The sequence below is a fragment of the Miniopterus schreibersii genome (genome assembly GCF_964146895.1).
Source record: "Miniopterus schreibersii genome assembly, chromosome: 6".
Classification (NCBI taxonomy): Eukaryota; Metazoa; Chordata; class Mammalia; order Chiroptera; family Miniopteridae; genus Miniopterus; species Miniopterus schreibersii.
In genome coordinates this window covers 25,663,770-25,690,561 of record NC_138107.1, presented here as the reverse complement: position 1 = coordinate 25,690,561, position 26,792 = coordinate 25,663,770, and positions in this window count along the sequence as shown.

The window sequence follows — 26,792 nt, the reverse complement described above, 5'->3', positions numbered from 1 at the left end:
CCTCCCCTGAGGGAAATAGAAACCATAAAAGTTATATTCCTTCAATTAGATATGTTCCAAAGCAACTTTTTGTGCATACCTGGATATAAAAGTTACAGATGCCTTCTCTAGTAAGCTGTTAATCATAAATTGGGGGTATCCTGAAAGATCACAAGGAAGAACATGGATTTAATTCCTGGGTTTATCATGCTTTAGCCTAACTTACTTATTCTGTTGTGCTGAAGATTGAATTAATATATGTAAAGTACTCAATAAATATTGGATATTTTTCTCAATAAATGTTGGATATCATTACTACTGTGCATTTCTATATAAATTAATCTCTCTCTTAATCTATAAAGTGAGAATTACAATAATTTATATTTCTCCATAGGGTTGTTCTAGGACTTTAAGAAATACATGTATATAAAATGATTTGAAGATAAAAATTCAATAACTGTTGGCAATTATTACTATTTTAGTATGTAGATTCACAATTAAAATATCAATGATTCTTAGAGGTGTTTAAAGGGAACACTGTAATTTATGCATTTTATACTTTATTCTTAAAAATTCATCCTAGTAAATGTTTCTCTTTGTTTCATACTAGCTGCTTTACTATTATTTTTAATTTCAAGTTTATCAATTATCCTATTGTTTTCAAAATACTTATATGGATATATAAACCTAAATCATACTGAGTATAAAAGGATTCCAGGAAGTCTTTTCTGGGTTTATTTCAACAGCATCTTAGCTAAACATCTACTCACTTATTTTTAGGTAATAAATGATCACAATGATGACTTTTTAAATTTCAAGATACTTTATAGCTTATAAAGTACTTTCACCTGCATTATCCCACTTTAAAAATATCATTTCCCACTATTTCAATAAAGAGAAAACTAAGCCAGAAAAATGGAGTCATTTGCCTAATACATTGAGTAAATGTCAGATTCAGAATTTGATCCATGGTCTTTAGACCATAGGTCTCATGTTCTTTTCACATTGTAATATTATCCCTCATAATCAGCAAAATTAACAATTTGAAAGAATGTTGATATTTCAAGTTCTGCATTCACTGGCAATTAAACAACCTAAAAATGTCATTAAAAGTAAAATGAGAAATTATACTTGTATTAAGTAGAGTGAACTAATTAATCCAACTTAAATCTAGCACAGTATGCTAGTCATTAATGAATAAGCTTTCACTAGTATCACATCAATTTAAATCGTATTTATGCATGAAAAAGATGATACTTTTTTCTGTCTACTTTTTCTATCCTATTTTCTCAGCAGATTAGTTGAAAATAGTTTGCATAAAAATATAATGGTATAGTTAGGATGATAAGGCATACTTTCTTAATTTGAGTAAGTACTAAGGGCTGGAAGTATCTATCTCTCCATCCATCCATCCATCCACTTGTGTGATTTAATATGCAATTTCCAATGGCTCATTGTATGAATATGGCACAAACTTGGATCTAGAGAATATTACATTTTTTTAATGGATGTGCCTATTTAGAAGTTTAGTCTTAAATTCAAAATATTTGGGATCCCAGAGTTACAGACAGGAATAATTAGCGTAATATAGTGGAAAGAGAGTTTAGCATCAGCCAAACAATTATGAATCCTAGATCTGCAACCAACAGGATGGTCTTGAGTAAGTCATTTAACTTTTCTGAACCCCATTTTTCCAATGTGTAAAATGAAAGAATTGTTAATACACTTGAAATTTGCAGATATGTGCAGCAAGGGTGATACATAGAATCAGTTACATAATTCAGGCACTTTATGCATGTTGTCATCATAACAATCATGATTATCATGTGTGAAGACTAGATCTCTCCCTTCCATTGTCATGAAAGGAAAAGTTGAGCTGCATTTTCATCTAAATTGAATTATCTCCTTTATTGAATTCAAAGACTGTTTAAAGTTTAGACATAAGAAGTATTTCCCCATGAGAAGGTATATAAACCAAATTTTTGAGTACTTAACTATGTGTCATGCATTATGTCAAGAGCTCCATGCTTACTATGCCATTTAGGAGTAATGTTGCTACAAAGTTATGTAATAGCTAATGAAATTTTTTAATATAATAAAACTCAGGTTAACTTATTGAAGATCTTAAACCTAGTAAAAGATATATCCAGTACTCAGATTCAAGGTTGGTTGACTCTTTTATTATTTTCTGACCATACCTTATACGTAGGCATCTATGAGGTGGTATTTATAAGAAATAAAAACACAGACAAAAGTAAAACATTTAATAATGACTTAAAATAATTTGAAATAATTTGTTGATAATTTTAGAGCATAAAAAGCAATAATGACAAGCATTACTTTGAATTTCATTTATACTAAGAATGAAAATTAATTCATAAAAATAATTGTTACCCACAGGGAAAAACAAAGAGAATGTCATCTAGGTGTGCAAAATCAATGCAAATGAATATCGAGCTGCAGATCCCATATGGACCAAAGACTTTAGAAAAAAGTGAGTATCTTAAGGGAAGAAAGTCATAACCTAATGGGAGGTGTGAGAAGGACTTTGATTCAAGAGTTATAAAAATTTTATGACAAAAATCCCCCAAATCTGACTATGAAATTCTGAATAATCTCAGTGAAAAAGAAAATAGGAAGTGGAAAATATCCAAAGAAATGGCACATTTGAACAATCAACTTCATGAGGATCTCAGATTGGAAAAAAGGCAGCAAACCATAAATTTGAAATGAGCATCTAATAATGAAGACAAGGCTAACAAAGGAATGTCATGTCAAGATACTGAAAATGTCAGTGATATAAAAACCTTAAATTGTGAAAGGATTATTATTTTAGGAGCTAAAGATGATTACTACAGCGTCTTTTGTTGTTTGCTTTTCTGTTTAAGAGTGTTCAAACTAGAAAATGAAGGAAATAAAAGCCTTTCATGAGTAGGATCTGTGGGTGTTGAGGTTTCTTGTTTGTTTTGTTTTGTTTTGTTAATATCCAAACTAACTGAAGAAATCTTTGTCCAACCCTTTAAAAATGTAAGATATCATTCTTAGCTCATGAGTTGTAACAGTTCTTGTGTAATAAGAGATGACAAAGATGAAACTTTTCTATGCTTTCAGTTTGCAACTTACTAATTGTGCTACCTCAGAGGAGTTATTTACCTTTTTTATACCTTAGTCTTTCATCTTTAAAATGAAAATAAAAATAGTTTCTAGAACATGGTGTTACTGTGAGATTTAAATGGATTAATATATTTAAAGCATGAGGAACAAATGGTACGTAGTAGCATTTAGTACTTTCTTTTTCTATTACTCTGCTCCTTGGTGTGCTGATAAAATATTCTTTACCAGGTAGGTGAGCAAGAGGCTTAATTTGCAGTGTTTGCCAATGTATATGGTGTAAATATGCCCATGATGTCTGATCCCATCTGTTATGAAGTCACTGAAGTCACTGGGCAGAGATGCACAATAGCATATCATTATATAGTATTTTCATCATATGGATACTGATAACCTCAAGGGCATAGATGATAGTAAAATGCAGTAAAATAATTAGGAAATGATGAGTTTTGAGGATTTGTGGGGTTTTTTTTGGGGGGGGGTTAGAGAAAAAGAAGGAAGGGAGGGAGATGGATTACTTGAGTATCACATATGTATTCAATGTGTGCTGCAGTAAAAGTTTATCTAAAATTTTAAGTTCTAGGAGAGCAGAATTATACCACTGACAGTGTCTGCTACATCTGACATCTGTTTGACTCTCCATAGAGTAGGGGTAATGTGCAAAAAATACTTGTACATGTAGGGGTTGTTAGGATTAGAAATAATATTTTGAGGACATCTCTATCTATAACATAGAATTACATATCTGTATATTTAAATTTTGCTTTTCCATGCTTTGTAATTTTTCTGTAATAAAAATATATTACTCTTTTTATTAATTATTAACAGTGAAAAGTAAAGCTATATAGCATCTAACTCAAAATAGTTTATATAGAAACAGAATTAACTAGCTAACATTCCAAGGATAAGGTATGACTGTGACTTATAGTTGGATCCTAAGGTTAACACAAGTTGTCCCTGCTCTCTTTCTACTTCCAGCTGTCTATAACTATGAATTGGTTCCATGCTATCCTAACCCCAACAGATTTCCCTCTTTATGCTATATAGGATGATTACATTCTCCCAGTTTTTGTGATGTGACCTTGACGGCAAAGCAGTGTATTTTACATTTGATTTGTGTAAAACTTGCAGAACATTCTGATTGGCCCAATGTGGGGAATGTGTCTATTCATGAATCACTGTATCCTTGGAAAGAGAGTATTCAAATTGACCAGTAGAGATCATATTTTCCCTTGTGGAGGAGAAGGAGTTTGATAAAAATTCCAGTTCTATAGAAGAGAAGAAATGATTTCTTAAAGAAAAGTACATTGGGCAGTACATAACATGTCTACTGTAATTGTGAAGCGAAGGTGAAAGGTAAATTGGTAGGTAGAGGGAAATGTAAGGCTGAAGGAGAGCACATGAAATAAAATGTTATGTGTGAGATTTGTGAATTACCTAGAGCTAGAAGAAACTATAAATATAGTTGATGGAAAGATTGGATTCAAAATGATCTCTATAGTCAGAAATGAGAAGCATAAGACAAGATGTAATTTCACAGCAGCAAATATAAATTTCTACATTGAGGTCCAACACTTGGTTTTATATAAATAAAAAGTAGAAAAACAGGATTTATAGCAGTTCTACTGAAAAATAAAATTGTGTAGTTTTATTTAGCTTTATGTTCAATAGGAACCGACACATGACACTTGCTAAGAAAGGTAATCCGTTTTTAGGTTGTTATATGGCTCAGAACAAAGGAAATTATAGTCTCCTAGTGCTTTGTGCTGATCATGTTAAACCCAGGTTATTGCTTCCAGTTTTGGATTCCATGCTTTGAGAGTGACACTAACAAACTCAAGGAAATCCTGAGTGAGATGAATGGTGTAAAATAATATCATCCCAAAAGATGACAGAATAAACTGGATATATTTTTATCATCGTAAGGATGGCTTCAGAGGTATACAATAGCCTTCTTCCACTATTTTCAGGTGTATCTATAGGAAAGAAAGATAATGAATTCTGAGGTCTAGAAGGACAGAACTATACTAATAGAAGTCAAAATGAATTCTGGCTCACCAGGAGGATGACATTTCTAACTGTGAAATGACTGTGTCTCAAAGTAGTGTGTGTCTTTCATTGTAGGTGTTAAGCTATAAAGTAGCAGAGTGGAGTGAGAGGAAAACAATTAGTAAAAATATTAGTAAGAGTAAGAAGTTTTAGACACTGGTCCCTATTAAAACACTGCAAAAATATTTAAAACACATGTATTAACTACATTCTAAATTTTAATTACCTTTTACAATTTCATGTCATGCTGCCTTAATATCTGGTTTTTTTATTTGATTCTTAACAGCTTTATTGATGTGTAATTGCCATACAATAAACTGCACATAAAGTGTGTAACTTGATGTTTTGACATATGTATATATCCGTGAAACTATTACTGCAATCAATAAAGTTAACATGTCCCTTTAGGATTCCTCTTTCTGTAAACAGCCCTCACTCCAACTGCCTGTGTCTCTTGGACAACACTGATCTGTTTTTTGGGATTTTTTTTTGTGTGTTTTTTGGTCACAATTAATTTGTTGTATTTTTTTTTAGAATTTCATATAAATGTAATCATTCAATCTGTGCTATTCCTTTTTTCTGGCTTCTTTCACTCAGCATAATTATTCTGAGGTTTATTCATGTTATATATGTATCAATAGTTCAATCATTTTATTGCTGAGTAGTGTTCCACCATATAGATATCACATAATTTGTTCATCCTTTCACCTGTTGATGGCTGTTTGGGTTGCTTTCAGTTTGAGCCTATTACAAATTTTGGTATAGAAATATACTTCCATGTCTTTTGTTAAAATTTAGGAATAAAATACTTGGACTGTATGGTAGGTATATGTTTAATATTTTCAGAAATTGCCAAACTTTTCCCCCCCAAAAGCATATCATGATTTTAAGTTGCCACAGAAGTACTGTGCATGAGGTTCCGGGAACTTCACATTCTGGTCAATTCCCTTTAGACATTCCAATGGGTGAAGGTGGCATCACACTGTGGTTTTAGCTTGCCTTTTCCTAATTAGTAATATTGTTAAGCATTTTCTTATGGGCATTTTTACCACCCATTTGACTTCTATAAATTGTCTAAATCTTTTGCCCGTTCTTTAAAAATTAGTGTGTTGATTTCCTATTATTCCATATTCTGGACACAAGTTCTACGTCAGATATATGATGTACAAATATTTTGCCCCCATCTGTGGTTTGTCTTTTCACTCTCTTAGTAATATTTTCAAAGAGCAGAGTTTTAAATTTTAATGAAGGCAACTTATCAATTTGTTTCATGAATTATACACTTTTATAGATTGTGCTAAGAAATCTTTAACTAAATATTCATAAAGATTTTCTCAACACTTTTATTTAAACTTAGAGTTTTAGATTTTAGACTGTGATCTATTTTGAATAATTTTTTTTATTAAAAGGTACGCAGAATGGCTCTAAGTCTTTTTTTATTTGATATATGGATAAGCAATTGTTCTAGCATCACTTATTAAAAGGTCATTCCCTCCTCTACTGCAATGGCCTCACATCTTTGCATTACAAGGAATCATTTGTCCTTGCATTCCCTTACAATGATGTGTTTGCCTATTGTCACGCCAGCACCACACGGTCTGTATAACTAGCTTTATAGTGAGTGTTCAAACCACATAGTATTAGAATTTCAACAGTGCTTTTCTTATTCAAAGTAGCTTTGACTATTCTATACCTTTTGCACTTCGATATGAATTTTTAGAATCAGTTTGTCAATTTTTATACTAAGTCCTGTGCACAGGAATTTTAAGTGGAATTGCTTTGACTCTAGGGAAGAATTTGGGGGAAAATTGGCATCTTCATATTGAGTCTTTCAACCCATGAAGACACTACATCTCTTAATGTTTTTATATTTTTAATTTCCCTCAGCCTCCTTTTGTAATTTTGGGTATAAGTGTCTTACACATATTCTGTTGTACTTATTTCTAATTATTTTCTATCCTTGACACTATTGTAAATAACACTGTGGTTTGTTTGTTTTTTAAAGTTTAAATTCCCAATTTTGTTACTACTATAAAAAAATGCAATTCGTGTTTGTATCCTTTCTTGTAGATTCCATCAGATTTCCTACGTACATATAAGAACATGTATGTGAACATAAATCAGCCCACAGAAAGATTGGTTTTAGTTGGCAACAACTCTCATCACTGCTCAGTTTTCATCTCAAGAAAATGGCACTAAAGCTAGATTTTGAGAAGGGTGACTGAAGTAAAAGTTCTAAAGTGAATGACTTTTATTTTAAAATAACTGATTCATAAGAGAAAAACTACAGACAAAAGAAAAGAGAATAAACAATAAGATGAAAAGATGCAAACTACTCAACAATTATTAAAATAAAGACGTAAGTATCTTTCAATTGCATTTTGCATTGAGTGTGGAAACTTCTGATTCTAAATTTTATGTGGAATTTATGGAGAAAAGGCCATTTCTAATGAGAAATTGTTAGAGCAAAAGTAGTATATTAAAATTTTTCAGTAAGATAGAATGTACAAATATATAGCAAAAATATAATTCTGTAAGCAAATGATGATCCATCCTGTATCTCTAAATTCCAAGACCTGATTAAGAAAGAACCCTTTTGAATAAACAAGGGGGCTTCAGAAAAATGAAAAAAACACACACCAAGAACAGATGAATTTTATTTTCACTCTATTTGAATCATGTAGCCAAAATAATTGTTATCTAACAAAGTTAAATAATATTGCTCCCAAGTTTTATTTTTCCTACCTTTTTCAATATTTTTGATCTTCATGAAACCCTATTACCTCATTTGCCTTTAAAACTCTTGACGTCTTAATTTTTAATTCTTCTCTTTAAACTTTCCCAATTGGGAGTACTGTGAGCATCAGTGTATTTAACTCATGGAGATATCGGTTTGATAGCTCAAAAAGTTACCTCTTACATTTACTTACAGAATCGATAGAAAATCACATTTACTCTTTTATTTCTAAGGAGGAAATGGATTTTATCTTTACGTGCTGTAGATACAGAAATCTAAATAGCAACTCAACTTCTGTCTCCTTAAGGAAGAATATCCTCTTAGCATTTTTGTTTTTTAATAACCATAGCAGTGACATTCTCTAACCCTGGCCATAAGGCCCTTGAGGTGTTGTTCTACATCTGGTTTGACCCCACCTCAGTGCCTAGCACAAGCTCTGCTCTTGGGAAGTACTGAGTCCCTATTTCTTTACTGATGATGTATTTTATGATACAACCACATGAATTGAGCAAACAGTGCAGCTGAGTGTGAAATAATATGGTTAGCTCTGCTCCGTGAGTCTTTGTATGTGAAGTGATAGAAAAATAAGAGAAATCAAACGTTTTGATCTTCTCCTGATAGGAGTAAGAATTAGCAATAGTCTTCAACGTAAATGACCGTATGTTATAGTGACTAGTTTCTTGCCTGGCCTATCTGGAGAGGTAGCTTTGCTTTCTACTTCACTGCGTCTATTAACTGTGACAACTGTATTGGCCATGGTTCTTTACTTCTAAAAATGCTTCCATTTTTAACGTCTGCTTGGTTATAAACCTAAATCTTAAGCATGTCACACCGTCGTCTAGCAAATGATTATCTCAAGTTTGAATAACATAAAAATTAATGTTTATATAGTAGCGTACCAATGTGCCAATTAATATGTCAATTAATTAACCCAAGTCTCAGAAAATTTGCTTCACACTGTGGTTCATGCAGCCTGTTAGGTGTAGAGTTGGAAAGATAACAACAAACACTGCATTTTATTGTTTAACAACAATACTCAAAATATTTTTTTGGTTAAGTTTAATTTGAAATAATAGGTTATAAAATAAGAATTAAATACAAGTAAAAGAAAAGTGAAAATACGCACATTTACCTAATTTTTAGACTAGTTTTGTAATTTTTTGGTGCTGGTTTAATTATTTTATGTGAACCTCTTTTCTAGGTAAAATTTAGTTTAATTGTATTTTCTAAAGATAGTGAATTAAGAGAAAGGGTGCGGGAGAAAACTAAGTCTGCCAACAAATAACAAATAAAAATTTAATAATTAAATGAGCAGAAAGGCATTGTAGAAAGAACCTGCAAGGAATTAAGTGACCTGAGTTATGTCCTGGGCTCGACCCCCCGGCCCCCCTCAGACAATAGATACCATTTAATAAAAATATACTAAGCCAATGCTCTTTTCCTTACATTTTCTATACATTACTTAATATTTTTTTTTACAAAATTATCTCCAAAGTAAATATTATTCTCCTCTTTAAGATGTGGAAAGACGGTTAGGAGAGCTAAGTAATTTGGGAAAGAACACACCCCTAGTAAATGATGTTATGTCTTAGCAGAGCTAGGCAGTCACATTCCAAGTTCACTCCATTTGCCATTTACCTGATTTCAGACTCAACATGCTCTTATGTAAAATAAGGAGACTGGATCAAGTTATCCTCTAACCATGTCACTTTGCAGACTCTACAAAAAGAAAATGAAAGCTCTAGTTTTAAAGTGTTGTATATGTGACATTAACAGGATGACTGAAACAGCAAAACAGATTGTCCATCTGTCTGTTCCCAAAATCTCCAACATCAAACTTTTTATCTGCACAGGTTTTACTCATTTGAGTAAAAAAACAAAACAAAACACAGTTATTATAGCTTGAACAAAATTACAACATTCATTTCTAATTCTTAAACATGATGCTGGTAGGCTCTTTCACTAAACTGGAAAATCTACCTTCCTTTCTCACTTACCTGGCTCATATTTCTTTTATTAATTCAATATGGGGTTCATAGAACAATGCCTTTTATGACTGCTAATTCACAACCTGTCTTCTCAGTTTTCAAGTGGAATTCCTCTAACTGTGAAAAGAGTTTCATTTTAAAATCTATAGTAGGATATAACCCATGGCTTTGTACCTTGAGATTTCATCAGTGGAATTACAACCACAATTCATGGTTAAATGTTTGCAACATCCGTACCTGAATAGTGTGTGCTTAAAGTACGTTTATAAACCATGGAGATGCAAGCATTTTTAAATTAATTTCCGTGTTGGTAATATAAGCTGTTTTCTTTGATGTGATATTTTTGATTCCAATATAATGAACTAAAGTGAAGCAAATTGGGAAATGAAAATGATGGAAAATGCAAGAAGTACAAGGATTCAATTTAATTTAAGGAATATATGTGTTTAAATGATAGTCCTTTAAGGATTTAATTCAATTAGTAGTTTGAAAACAGTTTTAAAAGAGGAAATTAACAGTTGACATAATGCCTACCTAAGGTGATAGTACCAATGTACCATTAATAATAGAAATGATAAAAGTGACAGTTTCATAATTGATGTGCAAATATAGGTTTTTCATACTGTTATAATTTTTTGGCAATTTTGTGCCATTTTTTTTTTCTGGTGTTCAGGCATTGGTCTATTTATTTATGAACACTTTATATTATTTTATAAATAAAAATCTATACCTCTAGAGCAGCCGGCTCTGCTCTTCATTCTACAAAAATGGTTGTGGGCACATAACTGCTTGAGAAGGGCCCTGCCGTAGCTCTCATCTCTTACATTTGAAAGAACGCATATAGTAAGTTAGTGATATTATTAGTTATTACTAATAATTTTTGATAGATAATCTAGAAGCTGCTTTTCCAAGATACTTTCAAGGACATTGATTTTTATTTGTCGAAGGATTTATTTGCAGTAGAAAATGATTTTTCAATCTTTAGTTGTCAATATTTGGGGCTCATCAAACTACTGCTTCCCATGTTGAATATCCAAAGTATCCATTCAGGACACCTAATTTTGAGGAACACCAATTAGAATGCCAACTTGATAATTACTCTATCTTCTCAAAAAAAAAAAAAAAAAAAGGATTCCATCTAAACTGGATAGGATTGTCCTAACTTTAGTTGCAAATATCAATATTAGAATGAGTCTTTCTAGAAAGTCATGGTTTTCTTTTATGGAAAACTTTTTGTTCATTCTTTTTGAAACTATCATAGTGTAGTGATGTATTTAATTTCATCATACAAATTAGAAAGCATGATCAGCAGAATTTCTGCTTTTAAATGTGAATCTCTACTGGAAGAAATTGAAGCGTCCAAATTCATGGGCAAGCTAGCGACTCAGTTTCAATCAGAACCAGGGTCTGCAGACCACTGACTCAGAGCTGAACATGCTATAACATGCAATTATTCCTGCCGTGTCTCCTTTATATAATCACAGCCATGAAAATAAATCCTGTGAAAGACATTTGTCTTTGGACCAGAAATATCTACAATTATAAAAGCCTCTTGCTTTCCAACCACAGTGGCCATGAGATTTATGAGATTCATTGGGAAAGGGGTTGCACTTTAGAATATTGCAATACTCTGTTGGCACTAAAAAATTAATGATACAAAAAACTGTCTGCAAGACAAAAAGTAATGGAAACACTCCATCGTTCAATAATCACTCTGGTATTTAGTATTTCACGATGGGTAAGATTGTTTCCAATGTATCATTCTGCTAAAATGAAACAGTGCTTTTAAAGAACAGAACCTGAGGTGTTTCTTAACAAGAAATTGAAAAAAGATCTTAATAATATCTAAGGAGATGAATAACAGCAGCCAGAGTTTCCCCTTGAACTGATATGCTGCAAGATGTATTAAAAGCAACTGCTTTCTATAATTATGATATTCAAAAGGCAAATTATTAACATATGTGTAACTCTTTTAAGAGACTCTTAGAAAAATAGCATTCAAATTAATACCTAGTTTCCTTAAATCATAAGGTTTCCAAGTAATGTTAAAAAGAGTGATGCATGGATTTTGTAAAATGCTTCCATGCTATTTAATGTCTCATTTATGTTTCATACACAGTTCTTAGAAAGCAAGACTGATTTACTGCTGAGTATTTCCAAGTTAAGGAACTAGGATGGAGAAAATAAAAGGACTTTCAAAAGTTTAAGAAATTACAAAATATGTTCCCCCCTCCCCCCCCTCCACACACACAATATCAGAGAGAAAGATACATTTTCTGTGGACAAGAGATCTAAATGAAAGTAAAGAAAGTAAATATCTTGCCTGGACTCTGAGATTCAACTAATTACAAGATATCCATTCACCATGAAAGATAAGATGTGGACAATGTACTTTCCATAATTACCAGCAAATATGGCCATAAATGGCTCTCATGAAATAATGAAAAAATGGTCCATGTATAATCAAGTTTTTCATCTGATTGTGTAATTAATGAAAACTCATCTAACTTCAATAATTTGAGGGAAGGACAGGATTTCATTAGAAGCCTTAGCATAAATATAATTTCATTTCTCTGTAAATGTTTTATTCATTACCTACTATTCTAGGGTGGACGAAAAGGGGCCACATGGTAGCCTGGCAGGCCCAGGGAAGGCCTGCGGGGCAGCCTTGCAAACTCAGAGACCTAAACTTACCGCAAAGGATGGCCTGAAATTAAAACTTTTTAACTAAAAGCGGTTTATGGCGGGTAGTCATGTCCTAGGCCTGCATCTTCCCTGAAAAAGGAAGGAAATTCTCACACACGCTACAAGGATGAAACTTGAAGATGTTATGTTAAGTGAAATAAACCAGGCACAAAAGGATAAATACTGTATAATTCCACTTATATGAGGTACCTAGAGTAGTCAAATTCATAAAGAGAAAACAGAATGCTGTTTTCCAGGTGCGGGGGAAGAGAGGGTTCTCTTTGCATTACAAAGAGAATGAGTAGTTATTATTTAACTGTTAAAAAGTTTCAGTTTTGGAAGATGAAAAATTCTGGAGATGGATGGTGGTGATACTTTCACAGCAAGTGGATTATTTAATGCCACTGAACTGTACACTTAAAAGAGTTAAAATGGTAAATTTTGTCATTTGTATATTTATCACAATTTAAAAAAGAAATACAGTGATATTAATTTTGGTGACGGGTTTTCCCTATGTGATTGAAAGAGACCACTTGCTTAACGTGGAATTCTCAAATAAACAAATTTAAAATGTACTTTTTGTTGCTTTGATCATGTTAAGTATTTCAAAATCTCTTATCTAATTAAAACAAAAAATCCTTACTTCTGGAAACTTGTTAACAAAAAATCTACATCCAAATGTTATCTCAGATTTCCTTTATTGCAAATGATTATAAGTAGCATAATGAGATGAGAGAAATCAAAAAATCTCTTGGTTAAATTTTATGTGTTGGTTAAAATATATCTAGTATATACATATACTATGTTATATAAACAGACAAAAATATAAACTGCTATGAACATATACTTGGAATAAGCCTAGTCTGTTGGATGTAACACATTTCATCACAATTTAAGATGAATGCAAAATTCTAACAATTATGCTGGAGCTTTATCCCTCTGGTTATTAAGAAAGTGATTTCTCTGGGGTCTAACAATTCATAAGAAAGATCGCACATTGTACATGATGTCATTTTGTATCAATAAACAGTTGGTTCTACTAATGCCATGGGGAATTGTCAAGGTATTGCTTTATTAAATGTTTTATTAATTAATGTAAACCATATGTAGTGAAGATAAAAGAAACTGCTTTTTCCCATCTCACTGAGCTACAAAAGCTTAAAGCCAAGGGATGCCTTTACATGGGGAAAGTAGATGGTGAGAGATGAAAAACCACATGGTGGGGTTCTTGCATTACAAAGTTGCCTTCCAGGCAGCACTTGGCCTCAAAATCATTTATCTTTAGCTCAAATCTACAAAAGGCCAAGAAACATCCCCTAGCACCATTGAAGGCATTCTTGGAGAAAGGAAACTCACAGGCACTTGGAAACGGTTACACTAGGAAATGGGACCTCATCATTTCTGCTACATGACGATTATTGTAGTAGGAGCAGAGGAAATCAGCAATAACAAGACAACAGAAATGTGGTTGCTGAACTCTGCAATTGAGTACAAAAGCCTATATTTAGCCCATTCTTCATTGTATTTGCATAACCCAACCCTACCTCTTTGCCTAGACCCACACAGATGGCTATGGCTGGAAAAAAAAATCCACGTTGGCTCTAAAGACTCATATTAAAATTATAATCAAGAGTCTTCACACTGAGCACTGCTCAGCAATCCTTTCTTATTCCCACGGTCAATTTACTCTCTTCCAGATTCCCCATTTCCTTGCCTCTCCTCAAAATCCCATCTGCCTTTCCACTGATGTTCTAAGAATATTAAAATGATGAATGTCCTTTGGACTGTAAGAAAAATCAGGAAGCATTATAGTTCTGGGGCATTGCAGTGAACACATTCCACTGTCCTTTCCATGTAATTCAAGACTGTACTTGAGATCACATTTGCTAACTGTACAGCCACCCATCAAGTGACAGAGGTTGTATTGATCTGCTCCAGTAAAGATATTCCATGCAGCTCAGCAGCTGTGGGTATCAGGCTGCCACCGCTTAAATTTATGGTAGTGCACTCTCATCCATTTTGACACTGTTTTTTTTTTTTTTGCAAAAGCAAGACAGACGAACTGGCCAGAGATGGTATGAAGACCACCAACCCTCAATCCTTTACTTATTGTTGCTGGTTTGGCAATCATTTTAGTAAAAGAAAGTGTAATCCCAGGAGTTTTTATTCAGCCAAGCAGCCCATTAAGTAAAAATTAAAGACAGTTAATATAGTAAATATATAAGAAAACAAGAAGTATTTTTTTATATGAGCTCTTCCTGTGGGATATATCTGTGCTGTGCAATACAGCAGCCACTAGCTACATGTAGCTATAAAAATTAAAACCAATTAAAATCAATTAAAATGAAATAAAGCAAAAATTCAGTAGCTCAGGCACAGTGAGCAGATATCAATGTACACTCACTAGTGCCTACCATACTGAACAGCATGCAGATAAAATATTTCCAAAATCACAGAAAGTGCTATTGAACGCTTGGTACTAGAGGATGACTGAGCTGCATCGAGCAAACACGAGTGGGAAACCTCGGCAATGCTGGCGAACTTTGAATATACTTAAAAGTAGACTACTTTGTATTCAGCATTAAAGATATTAATCATATTTAGAAATAAAATGAAACAAAGGGAGAAATAAAGGTAAAATGATGCTATGTATGTGGCATGTACTTTGACAAAAAAGAAATAATATAATTATTTTAATAAGAAGAAACAGAGAAAATGATAGAAAATAGACTATTTCAAGCTTTTACCTCCTAAGTAATAGCTGGGAGAAAAAAATCTGTTATTTAAATCTGGCAAATCTGATAAATCTGATAAATAATATATAGACATACTTGGTTTTATTGTGCTTTGCTTTATTGTACTTCTGAGATAATACGTTGTTTACGAGTTGAAGGTACGAAGAAAGCCTGCATTGAACAAGTCTGTTTTCCCAGCAGCATTTGCTCACTTTATGTCTCTGTGTCACATGTTGGTAATTATGCAATATTTCAAACTTTTTCATTATTATTATATTTGTTATGGTAATCATGAAAAATACCTGTATTTAGCTCCTCATGAGTAGGCCTATAAAGTTTATTCAAAATTATGTTGTGTGGGAAGTGTGAGTGTGGAGTTGATCGCCAGGTTATATTTTTGCCTGTTACCAAGTGGCTTCTTTAAGAATTATAAAACCCAGATATTCGGGCTGTGTGCACATAAGAAAAGTCAAATGTATTATGTTTAATAGCTGATGACCAGGAACTAATAACAGCAAATTTTATTATTGTTGAGGTAAAGGGCTATGTGTAGTAATTATTGTTAAAGTAAAAAGTGAAAAAACTGACTTGCAGTTATTGAATTAAGGTGGAGATTGACACAACATATTCACCCAGAAACTGATATTTGAATTTAAAAGGTTTGCAATAAAATTTGTGTTTAAATATGGGGAAAAATATTATTCTGTGACCATTCCTCACTTTCCAGTTTAACTGACTGAATTGAGATTCCTTGGTTCATCCTACACGACTATCACTTAATTTCCTTTTATTATTATCCAATTGACAACCAGAATCTCACCTTCCCTACTGGGTTTCTCCTGTTTAATTAAGCGATTTAATAGTCCATTCTGAAAAGCTTCTTCTTCCACCTGTTTTTATTAAAGAAAGATTTGCTGTTTGTCAGTTGCCCTGAGGAATATGGGAAGGCATTAAAACAAAGCCCCACAGTGATATTGGGGAAAGGAATATACATCAGTGAAACACTAGAGACCAATTAAAAGGCAACAAATCAGTAAGCCCATGATTATGTGGTATAATCAATATGCACGAGTACCAGGAGAATGAAAAATTACGGAAAATAGGTCTGGGATGTAATTAGGTCTAATTACATTCCCTGATAATAAGCCTGGTCGTCCGGTGGCGATTTTACATTTATTGTTTGAGGTCACGAGGCTATGGTTTGCTGGCCTTCACTCCATGCAGTGAGGACATCGCCACAAAGAATCTTGTTTGACCAGAGAGAGTGCTTAGTATTATTTATCTCCCTGTGACTAATAATAGATACAATTTTGAGTTTTGAGTAAACGGTTTAGTATGTCCATGTTATCGTTTTTATAAATGTAAAAACAGAGATCATGTAAACATGAGGTCATTATGGGTTTTATAGATGAAAAAGCTAGCCTATCTTTATCTTTTATTTTAACTTTGAACTAGAAAACACAGATTAAAAAGTATTTTCCTCATTAAGCACAAACGGTATTAGAAGACGCAAGAAATAATCATGAAATAAGGTGACAATTTTTAAAATTTAATTACCTTCGTACCTTTTTATTTCCATCAAATAAGTAATAAGAAAACAAAATAGATTGTAATAAGAAAACAAAGAGTTTAAACTAAAATCTCTACTCTTGTCTTCCAGTTCAAAACTAGAGTTCCAAGTGAACCCAAGTCTCCAGAGTAGGCCGCTATTAACATGTAGTGACATTTCACACATGAAAACATATACAAATCACACATGTACATTTATATTACGGGTGTTACATGTACATCTTACAACTTTAAAAACTGCATATAGGAATATACACAGAATGATCTGATTTTAAAAGCTCCTCCCTATTTTATTTAACGAAACCACAACGTGCTACTGAACAAATTTGCTATTGATGGACACTGGTTATTCCCAAGCCTTTCCAGTAATAGCAAAGAGTTACTTGGTAACGTTTTTATCCTATAGCCTTGCACATTTGTTTAGCGACATTTATTAAGATGTCTGCATCTCTGTCTGCCCTGACGTAAACCTGCTTACTTAATGAGAAAACAGTTTTAGGTGCCATTTCATTTGTATGTCCCCAAGTATTTCTCATTTTAAAAGAATGGATGACTTTATACTTCTATTAACAATGTTTGGCGGCCTGTTTCTTCTTTCTTACCAAATAATATGAGTATATTTTAAGATTTTGCTTAGGTGAATAATAGTACATCGCTATTATTTTATTTTATATTGTTTATAATGAGATTTAACATATTTCCAAGTTTATTATCCACTTGCATTTGGCTTTTTATTTGCCTATTCATATATTGAGTTTTCAATATGTTAACAAATTTAACCTCTTAGATTTCATATTTTTTCCCATGTTCTTGTTTGTGTTTGTTTTTGCCTTTTTGTCAGTTATTTTATTTAGAAAATACTGATTTTATATAATCAAATTTAGGAAATAGTCATTCATTTTTAGAAATAATAACTTTTCCCTTAAAAAAACTATACTATAGCTTTACTATAACTTTAAGTTGTACTATAAATATTTCCTCTACCAATGCATTGTCATGTCAAAGATAACAAAAGACTATTCAATAAATTAATAATTACTTATATTTACTCTTTAAATATTGAAAATAGCCACAAAACTGTAGCCACAAAGTTGCAGAAGGCCAGGCCAAATTTACACAAATAAAAGAAACTTACTGCCAATTACCGAGTTCTATGAATTAGTGAGCAAACCAGCAAACATGATTAAAAATGAAGAAAACCATATCACAAAATTTGCTTTGTTCATTTATCCTGACAAATGTAGTTCAGTACCAATTCTTTGATAGTGCTTCAGGGTAGACTAGCAAATTTCTTCTAACACATTTTGTGAAAATAGTTTAATGTGAGTGATAATGAGGTCTCACTCCAGTTCCTAGCTAATGATTTGCTGCTGAGAAATGAAGGAAGACTGCTGGATATGCAGTGAGAATTATGGGGTTTGCCAGCTATGGAAATGACACTTAACAAGTTTCACTTAATGGGAGAACTATTTTATCTTTTTAGAGTAAGATACAATTTCATGACTGTCTGTAATTTTAAAAGCCTGTGGTGAAACTTGAGTGTCACTGTGACTGAAAATGAAATATTAATGAATGAAACATACTTAGTTGCAATAACTAAATATATCTGTGACTGCATAGAAAAAGTAACTCAATAAAATATCTGTATTTACAAGGCTTTCTTACAAGACTTTATATTCAACAACCAGTTTTTCTTTGAAATGAACCCTTGTCTCTTTATTTTTATTTATGTGACGCATCATGTCATAAATAATTAAGCAAATTAAATTTTGATCCATATTACGCTTTTAGGAAAAGCAGTTTATAAAATATTCCAGAATGGACATTACCACATGGTTATGCATGTGATTTTGCAACACCATAGTTTGGTCATAAAGAATTTTTGATGAGAGCAGAATTAGGGTGGAGGTGAGCTGTGGTTTTCATCCACTCCCTGTCTCTCGTGACACAGACATTTAAAATATATCAATCTGTTTCTTAATGAAAATAGGGTTATATATAAATTAAAAAGTCATTAAATTTTCTTTTTTTCTTCAAATACAGCTATCCTAGATTTCATCTTTTGAGTAAATAATACATAACTTCTTCTATTAAACTTTCTCTTTCTCTCCCTTTCTCGTCTCCTCTCTTTTTCTTTCTCTTCGCTCGGCCTTATTTTACTATTTTATTTATATTTCACTTTTTTTTGTTTTAATGTACTGAATATTTGAAAGGTATTAGAAGGCAAGAATTCAAAGATATATGAAATAAAGATGAATGAATACATGATCCCTGCCCATAACCCATTAAGGCTCTCCATCTCGAGAAGGGACCTTACATTCAGGCTCGCCAGGACAGTGCTAGTTAACTCTTGCTTTCCAAATGTATTTATACTAGCACTTGCTTTGACTTTCAAAAGTTTCCCAATGGGAAAGAGAAAATATATATATGTTCACCATGGATATTGGAAATATGGTGGTCAAAAAGTTGCTCTAGCTGATAACAATTCCAGCTAGTGCTTTTACTTTTCTTCTCTCCATCCCTTCGACCTCAAAAGATTTGTCCACAATTTAGTTCAAGCAAGAAAATTCAGAAATATTAAAATTTCAGTGATAAATGGGAAATGCCCAACACAGTAAGAGTTAAGAATTTGTCTTTAAAGCAGTACCTGAATGTTAAAAATACTTTCCCCATTTGGAATGTTGAAATTTAATGAAGTTGATTAAAAAAAATCAATAAATAATATAATTAAAAACATTTATTGTATTGTTACAGTTTTAGTTGTTGTTTTCTAATTTTCTTAAACATATTAATTGCTTGTGGAAGCATACAATTTTTATGTTTTGTTTCCATTTTTTTCAAAGTTGAAGGAAACCAGATGACAGAAAACCAAAAGGGATGACTGAGCCCATTTTCACTAGTTTTGTTATCTAACAATTTCATACTGGTAAATTTAAAAAGTTAAGACAGGCCCGGCTGGGCGTGGCTCAGCAATTGAGCCTCTACCTAGGATTCAGGCGATAGGGGTTCGATTCCCGGTCAGAGCACATGCCTGGGTTGTGGGCTCGATCCCCAGTGATCATTGATGTTTCTCTCTCTCTCTCTCTCTCTCCCTCCCTCTCCTTTCCTTTCTCTGAAATCAATACAGATACGTGTAAAAATAAAAATAAAAAGTGAAGACAGGTAACAGAATTTTTAAAGAAGTTTCTATCTTCTAGTCAAAACATTAATTTCTTTTATTTGAACAATATTAGATATTTGAAATAATTTTGACACATTTCTGATTATTTAAACTTCTGCTTCAAAAAAGTACATACTTCAAAGAGGTTACAATGAATAAAACATTAACTGGCATTAGTTAGTAGCAAGAGAGCAACACTTACTTCGAAAGTATGTCTGCTCACTAATTATCCATAAACACTGAAGACAGAGCTTACCTCAATGGTGCATACTTAAGCAGACCGCTTCTTATTTAATATTAAATGCTATCTCCACACAACTGTCTAATGTACAAAAAGAAATCAAGTACAATTTACATCCCCCTTAGAAGGATGATTCCATCCACCATAGCGTTGTGGTTTTCTGGATTTATGTTTCATTACTTTCCATTTGTTTGATTTTATTGGTTAAATATTGTCATCTATATTTTTTAAAGTGGGATGCATAAGGACAATAAAATCACAATAATGGTTTCTTATTTTTAGAGAAGCAAGAAATGCATATTAATCACTAAAGCAAAAATGTAATGTTAAAATGAACACATCCAGATCACTATTGACTTACACAATTAATTAAAGAGAAGAGTCTTAAAAGTGTTACTGAGCTTGCAGGGAGAACAAATGGGGTCATAGACACAGATGGCTTTTTCCTGACCTAGAGGTGTATTTATTTCCTAGAAAACTCCTCAGAAGGAAACAATATGGGAAGAATAGTTGTTTTACCAACATTCCAAGGAGTAAAGAAGACACATGTACATGTCTTCTATTTTTCTCTTGGGAACATTTGAAGGAAAAAAAAGAATCTCACCATCACCATGTCTGTTGTAATTGTATCAGATCTTACCAGTTTCATAACATGAAAGTGATTATATATTTTATGAGTCTATATTTTAATATAAAAATAAAAGATTATATTTCTTATTTTTAGTAAATTAAACTTTTATTGGATACATCATGCATATCAGAAGGAACATTTCCATTCATTCATTCATTCATTCATTCATTCATACTAAGCATCTACCCACAGGTACGATTAAGTCTGGTAGAATTATTTGCTGAGTGACTTGTGGTTACTGTCGTTTGGTAATTGCTTACCAAACTATTTGTCATTCCAGGTCCTGCACCTTGGGAAAAAAGTCAAACCATACTTATTTCAAAGTATTCTTGGGAAAATAAGCTTCAACACTTAAAAGTTATTTAATTTTAAAAATAGTAGGTAACATTCAAAAACAATGTGGTACAGTATACATGTTTTAGTTAACACCATTTAGTTAAATATCACCTGGTCCCCAAACAACACAATTCAAATTTCAGTCACCACAGCATATTACTGTTAGTAACTATGTAAAGTATAAACTTTGCTTCAGGTTCTTCAGCATACAAATTACTACATAAATAACAAATGTGTGTTATGGTCAGTGACCAATCCCATGATTTCCTTTACAGGGGAACACATTTTGTACCCAAACTGTGTCTCTTTGGCATGAGGATTATTTTAGGCTGATTATTTTTATGAAACAGAAGACTCAAGATGTTTTTCTTTTTACCTCCCTCTTAACTGGCTAAAAGAATTTAGATATGGAGCCTGTACCAGAAAGAGAGTATTACCAAAGGTAACTTCTTTTTATATTAGACAGACTTCTCTGCATGGTGTGCAAACATTTGTTTACCAAATATTTGCTCATCCCGTCTTTCTGTGAACTGCTTTCCTTCTCTTTCAAGCCCCAGACCCATACCCTCTTCTCTTTAGCTGGGGACAGTATATAAGCCTCAATTGCCTGACTATCTGAGGGGTTCCCACAGATACAAAATTAAATTTGTTTTTCTCCTGTGTATCAGTTTTATTTAATTTGATTATCAGACCAGCCAAAGATCCTAGAAGGGGAAAAGAAATTTTTTTTGTCCCATAGCCTTTCAAAGTCTGCTGGTGTTAGGCCACCGCACATCTGTCATTCAGCTCATGCACAAACAGCCAAGCATGTAGTTATGTTGCTTCATATCCCAGAGATGGAGATATACTATAAGCAAAATAATTTAACTCTTCAAGTATTGCTTCTATTGGATAATGCTTCAGGTCACCTTGATTCTCCTTGGGACTTGAGTAAAAATGTGAGCATTCCATTTTTACCAACAAATTTAACTTCAATCCAGCTAATGGATCAAGAAGTTATTTCAACATTTGAAGCCTATTGTAGACAGACTTTTGGACAGGTTATTGATGATACAACAGATCATGCAATTTCTTGGATGAATTTTGGAAAAAAATATGACAGAGAACATTGAGGGGACAATGATTTTATAGTACTTTGAAACTTCCACTGTTATAATCATCACATAGTATAAAGTATCAATGTAGAGGAGGTCCTGAAAGGCAAAATCTGAAATCCAAAGTGACCAAGAAGTCAGCACAACAAAGGAGAGCTTACTTTATAAATTATAACTGCCTTCTATCTTTTACCCTCTGTTCCACACTTCTTATCTCTTTGGTCTCCCTCTTCCTATAAACACACATAACATGTTATAAGTTAGTATTGTTTTTTGGTTGTTGGTCCTCAAAATTGTTTACATGATCTAGAATTTCTGAGAACAAGGCTTTGACACTTAAAAGCTGGGAACCCTAGAGCCTGGTTTTAAAAGAGCTAACAGGGCTCCTACTGTTTACAGAAAATTGTTAATTAATTATTCTGTGAAGTGCTTATACTCATGAATGTTTATAAAACCTTCTGTGGACTTTTTTTTTTTTTAAATATATCTTTACTGATTTCAGAGAGAGGAAAGGAGAGGGAGAGAGAGAGAGAGAAACATCAATGATGAGTCATTGATTGAGCCCACAACCTGGGCATGTGCCCTGACCGGGAATCGAACCCCAATCGCCTGGATCTTAGGTCGACGTTCAATTGCTGAGCCACGCCCGGCCGGACCTCTGTGGACATTTTTGAAATATAAAATTTTGGACGATATACTTCTATATTTCAATTTCAATTTGGTACAAATGTTCTAGTCTCTTGGAATTCTAAAGAAAAATGAGTCATAAAATTCAGGTAGCTCAAAGAAAATTTATTTCTTTTGGGTGAAAACATGTAAGAATGAAAAAAAGAGATCTAATGGCAATAAGAAGCTGCATTCAACAAATTTTTCTTTTGTGTTAGTTACTAGAAAAACATAAAGAAACATATGCAGCCAAGTTACACCAGAGACTCATTGCAAAGGAAATGCCACAGCTGATGGAAATTCCAGGGAATAGGTGACTCCCAAAGGAAAGAACGGAACTGGCACTTAAAGGCAAGTTGACAAAGATCTGCAGGCTAAACCTCTAATCATGGTTAAATGGAATCCTGACTTTAATTATGAGGTAGAAAAAAAACATGATGGATTTAAACTATCTGAATATAATGATGTTGAGTGAAGCATAAAAATACAATCAACAAATACAGTTTTATCAGGTTATACTAGATATAGACAGGTGAAAGAAATCTCAATGACAATTCTAAGTGCAGTATAATAAAATAGATCAGGAATATGTACATGTGTGTTTTCCCTAGAGATATCATAATTTGGAAATCTTTCTTGCCTATTTAAATCTGTTTTTGTTGGTTACCTTTTACACCACTTGGCACTTAAATCTACATATAGAAAACAAAAACAGTGGTGGAATCAATGGTTTACATTGATTAATGTAAACAGTGGTTTACATTGATTCACTCACAAAACACAACTTACCATCTAAATGGCACTTTTCATGATATCAAAAACCCTGTTTTTCTGCTGTTTTTTCATCACACTAAATATGGCAAACTTTCATTGCTGGCTAATCCAACTACCTATTTTCCCTGTGCCTTCACAGCAGCAGTCAAACACTGCTGGAGAAAGTCAGATAAGTTCCATTACAAATTCAAGATTAATAATTTCAAATGGAATCAAACTGGTAATTTAATTCTATCCTTTTTGTTTATCTCATTCTTACAATTGACACATGTGGGCATAGACAAATACTCAAGAGTTCTACACTCTCCTTAAATCTCATGCCTTTTTTTTTCTCCCATCAAATTCTCATTTGGTTTATAAAAAATGTATAATAAATAGCCCAGCAACTTTCCAATATCATACAAAATTATCTATTGTCCATAAATACCTTGTCCTCCTTTCCTGTTACTAGACAGGAAAAGTCCTTAGTATTGAATAAACTATAAGTTAAATGTACTACTTCTTATTTAATAATCTTGCAATAGGGAATGAATACAGTATACTTATATAAAGCTACCCATATTAATCTTAGTAGATGTTAAACCCAGCTTGCTACTCTAACCTGATTTTTCTCTCAAAACTAGAGCTTGTGTGTTAAAAATTTTTTTAGTATACTTTACAGTTCAGGAGTTTCAGCTCCTATATGAACCTAAGGATCAGCCTGACCTTCAAGGCCATGGCTAACACCAACAGCCAAAACCTTCCCTCTCTATCCTTATAAAAACCTCCGTTTGCACGGAAATTTTAAGATGAATTTTCGAGACTAGGAAAAATCTCCCATCTTCTTGAGATGCCAGAACTTGAATAAACCTCTCTCCTTTTTCACCAGCACCTGTCCCACCAGTTTGGCTTTCCTTGGGGCAGGCAGCCAAATCTGCTTTCATTTGGTTACAATCTAACACTATCGAATATCCCCTTCCCAGTCCCTTCTTGTTTTTATTATTCAACCTCTACCTATCACCTGGATTCCTTCCTATTGGATTTTTGACATATTGACATCTTTACCATTGGAAATAAATGGTCGCTGTTTTTCTCATTATTTTCCAGCTACTTTGGTTGCTTTCTCTTCCCCTTGTTAGCCATCGCTGTTGGAAAAAACATTTCTGTACATGCTGTCTCCATTTTTGCAACTTAACACTTATTTCATTCATTGTGTATTAGTATGGATATAAGTCCAGCTGCTACAGCTGAGATCCAAACTTAACAAAATACTAAACAAGGCAGATTTATCTAATTGAAGCTTGTTGTGGCAGCACCCTTCTGATAAATTTTTAAAACCCACATTCTTTCTGTCTTATTGCTCTGATATTTATAAAGTGTTGCTTTTATCTACATGGTCAAAGATCACTTATCATCATGTCCACATTGCAGTCACTTAGCAAAAAACAACAACAAAAAAACAAAAAAGGAAGCGATTTACCAGGAAGTTGTGTTGTATTATCTATAAGTTAACAACATGACCACATTTGTTTGCAATGATAGTTAAGAAATGTTGGCTTGATTTTAGAGGTCACGTGCACAGCTAAAAACTGGAAGTTCTGTTACTCGGCAGGAGGAGAAGATAATGAATATTGGGGAACACACAGCATAATCTGCCAAATACTCCAACTTTATATTTTCTCCTCCAAAATAACTTTAGCTAAGATCAATTATGATGTCCACGAATCTAAATCCAATGTGCCTTTTTCCAAATTGCTCTTGTGGCACCTCTGAACAATAATTGGCAGGTTTTTACTTATGCTCTTCTTGAAATGCTCTCTTAGCTTGACTTCCAGTTTGCAGATGAACTTTTTTCTAGATATGAAATTCTGAATTGATTATGAGTAATGCTATGCCATTCTATTTTCCTATTGCATTTCCTAGGCAAATGTCTTATATATTTCTCTGCATTGCTCCCTTGACTTATGTCACCAGTCTAGGCATCTTCCAGTGCTCCCCATCCCAGTTAATGACACATATACCTCCAGGTAGAACAATTCCAGTGCCTCACATAGTTTCTAGTTTGTAGTAGGTACTAGGCACATATTTTTTAAATAATAAATAAAATAACCATTGACCAATGAGATAATGAGAATCCTTTCTTGAATACTATGCTGGACTTTTTACTTATTAAAGATGATAAATTAAGGCCTGGAGAAATAAAATTATTTTACAGAATCATAGAAAGAAAGAAATAGATTCAAAACCACATTTGCTTGCAAACCTATGGTCTTTCCACAAAATATGTTTGTTTTGGGTTTTTTTGTTTGTTTGTTTTTGACAGAAACTGAAAGAAGACAGAGGAAAGAGGAACCGAGTGAAAAGAGTTTGGAAATTAATTTTTCAATGTATTATATGTAGAAAAAAAAGGAGAAGTTTTGTATGTGGAAGTTTATATTTGAGTTATTAGGAAAATATTGGTGCTATGAAAAGAAATAGGAGATAATGAATTGAGTTTTTGACAAAATGAACTTAAACTGCTGAAAATCGATGTGAGATTTCCAAAGGTTATTTGGAAGAGTTATTTGAGATGTAAATCCTAAAAGTGAGAATGGGAACCTCAATAAAGGGTAAAAATGACAACAAAGGGAGTACTAAAAGAAAAAAAAATTACCTGTCTGAGAATTTTTCTTTGTTATGCGTATGCCTTTGGATATGTTGGCTAAAAGTTACACTGCCTGGTTAGGCATAGCGTTTAGTACTGCCTTTTTATGAAAAAACCCTTTTATCACCTCTGATGTCAATAGTCTCACAAATCTTCTTTGTGGTTTTTAGGATATTAATTATTTTATTCCCTTCATTGTCTATATGGGATGAGAATTCCTTCCCTGTGGTATATCAGATTATTCTCTCTCTGTAGGCTCAGCTATGATTATTACGCATAGATATGTTCACTTTCTATAACCCTCCTGAGTTTTTGAAACAAATGTTCAGTTTAATAAAGCTGATTATTGAAATTCATGCTATCATTATCTGCATGTATATAGTGGTCATTCTTGCACTTTTTTCCACCTCGATC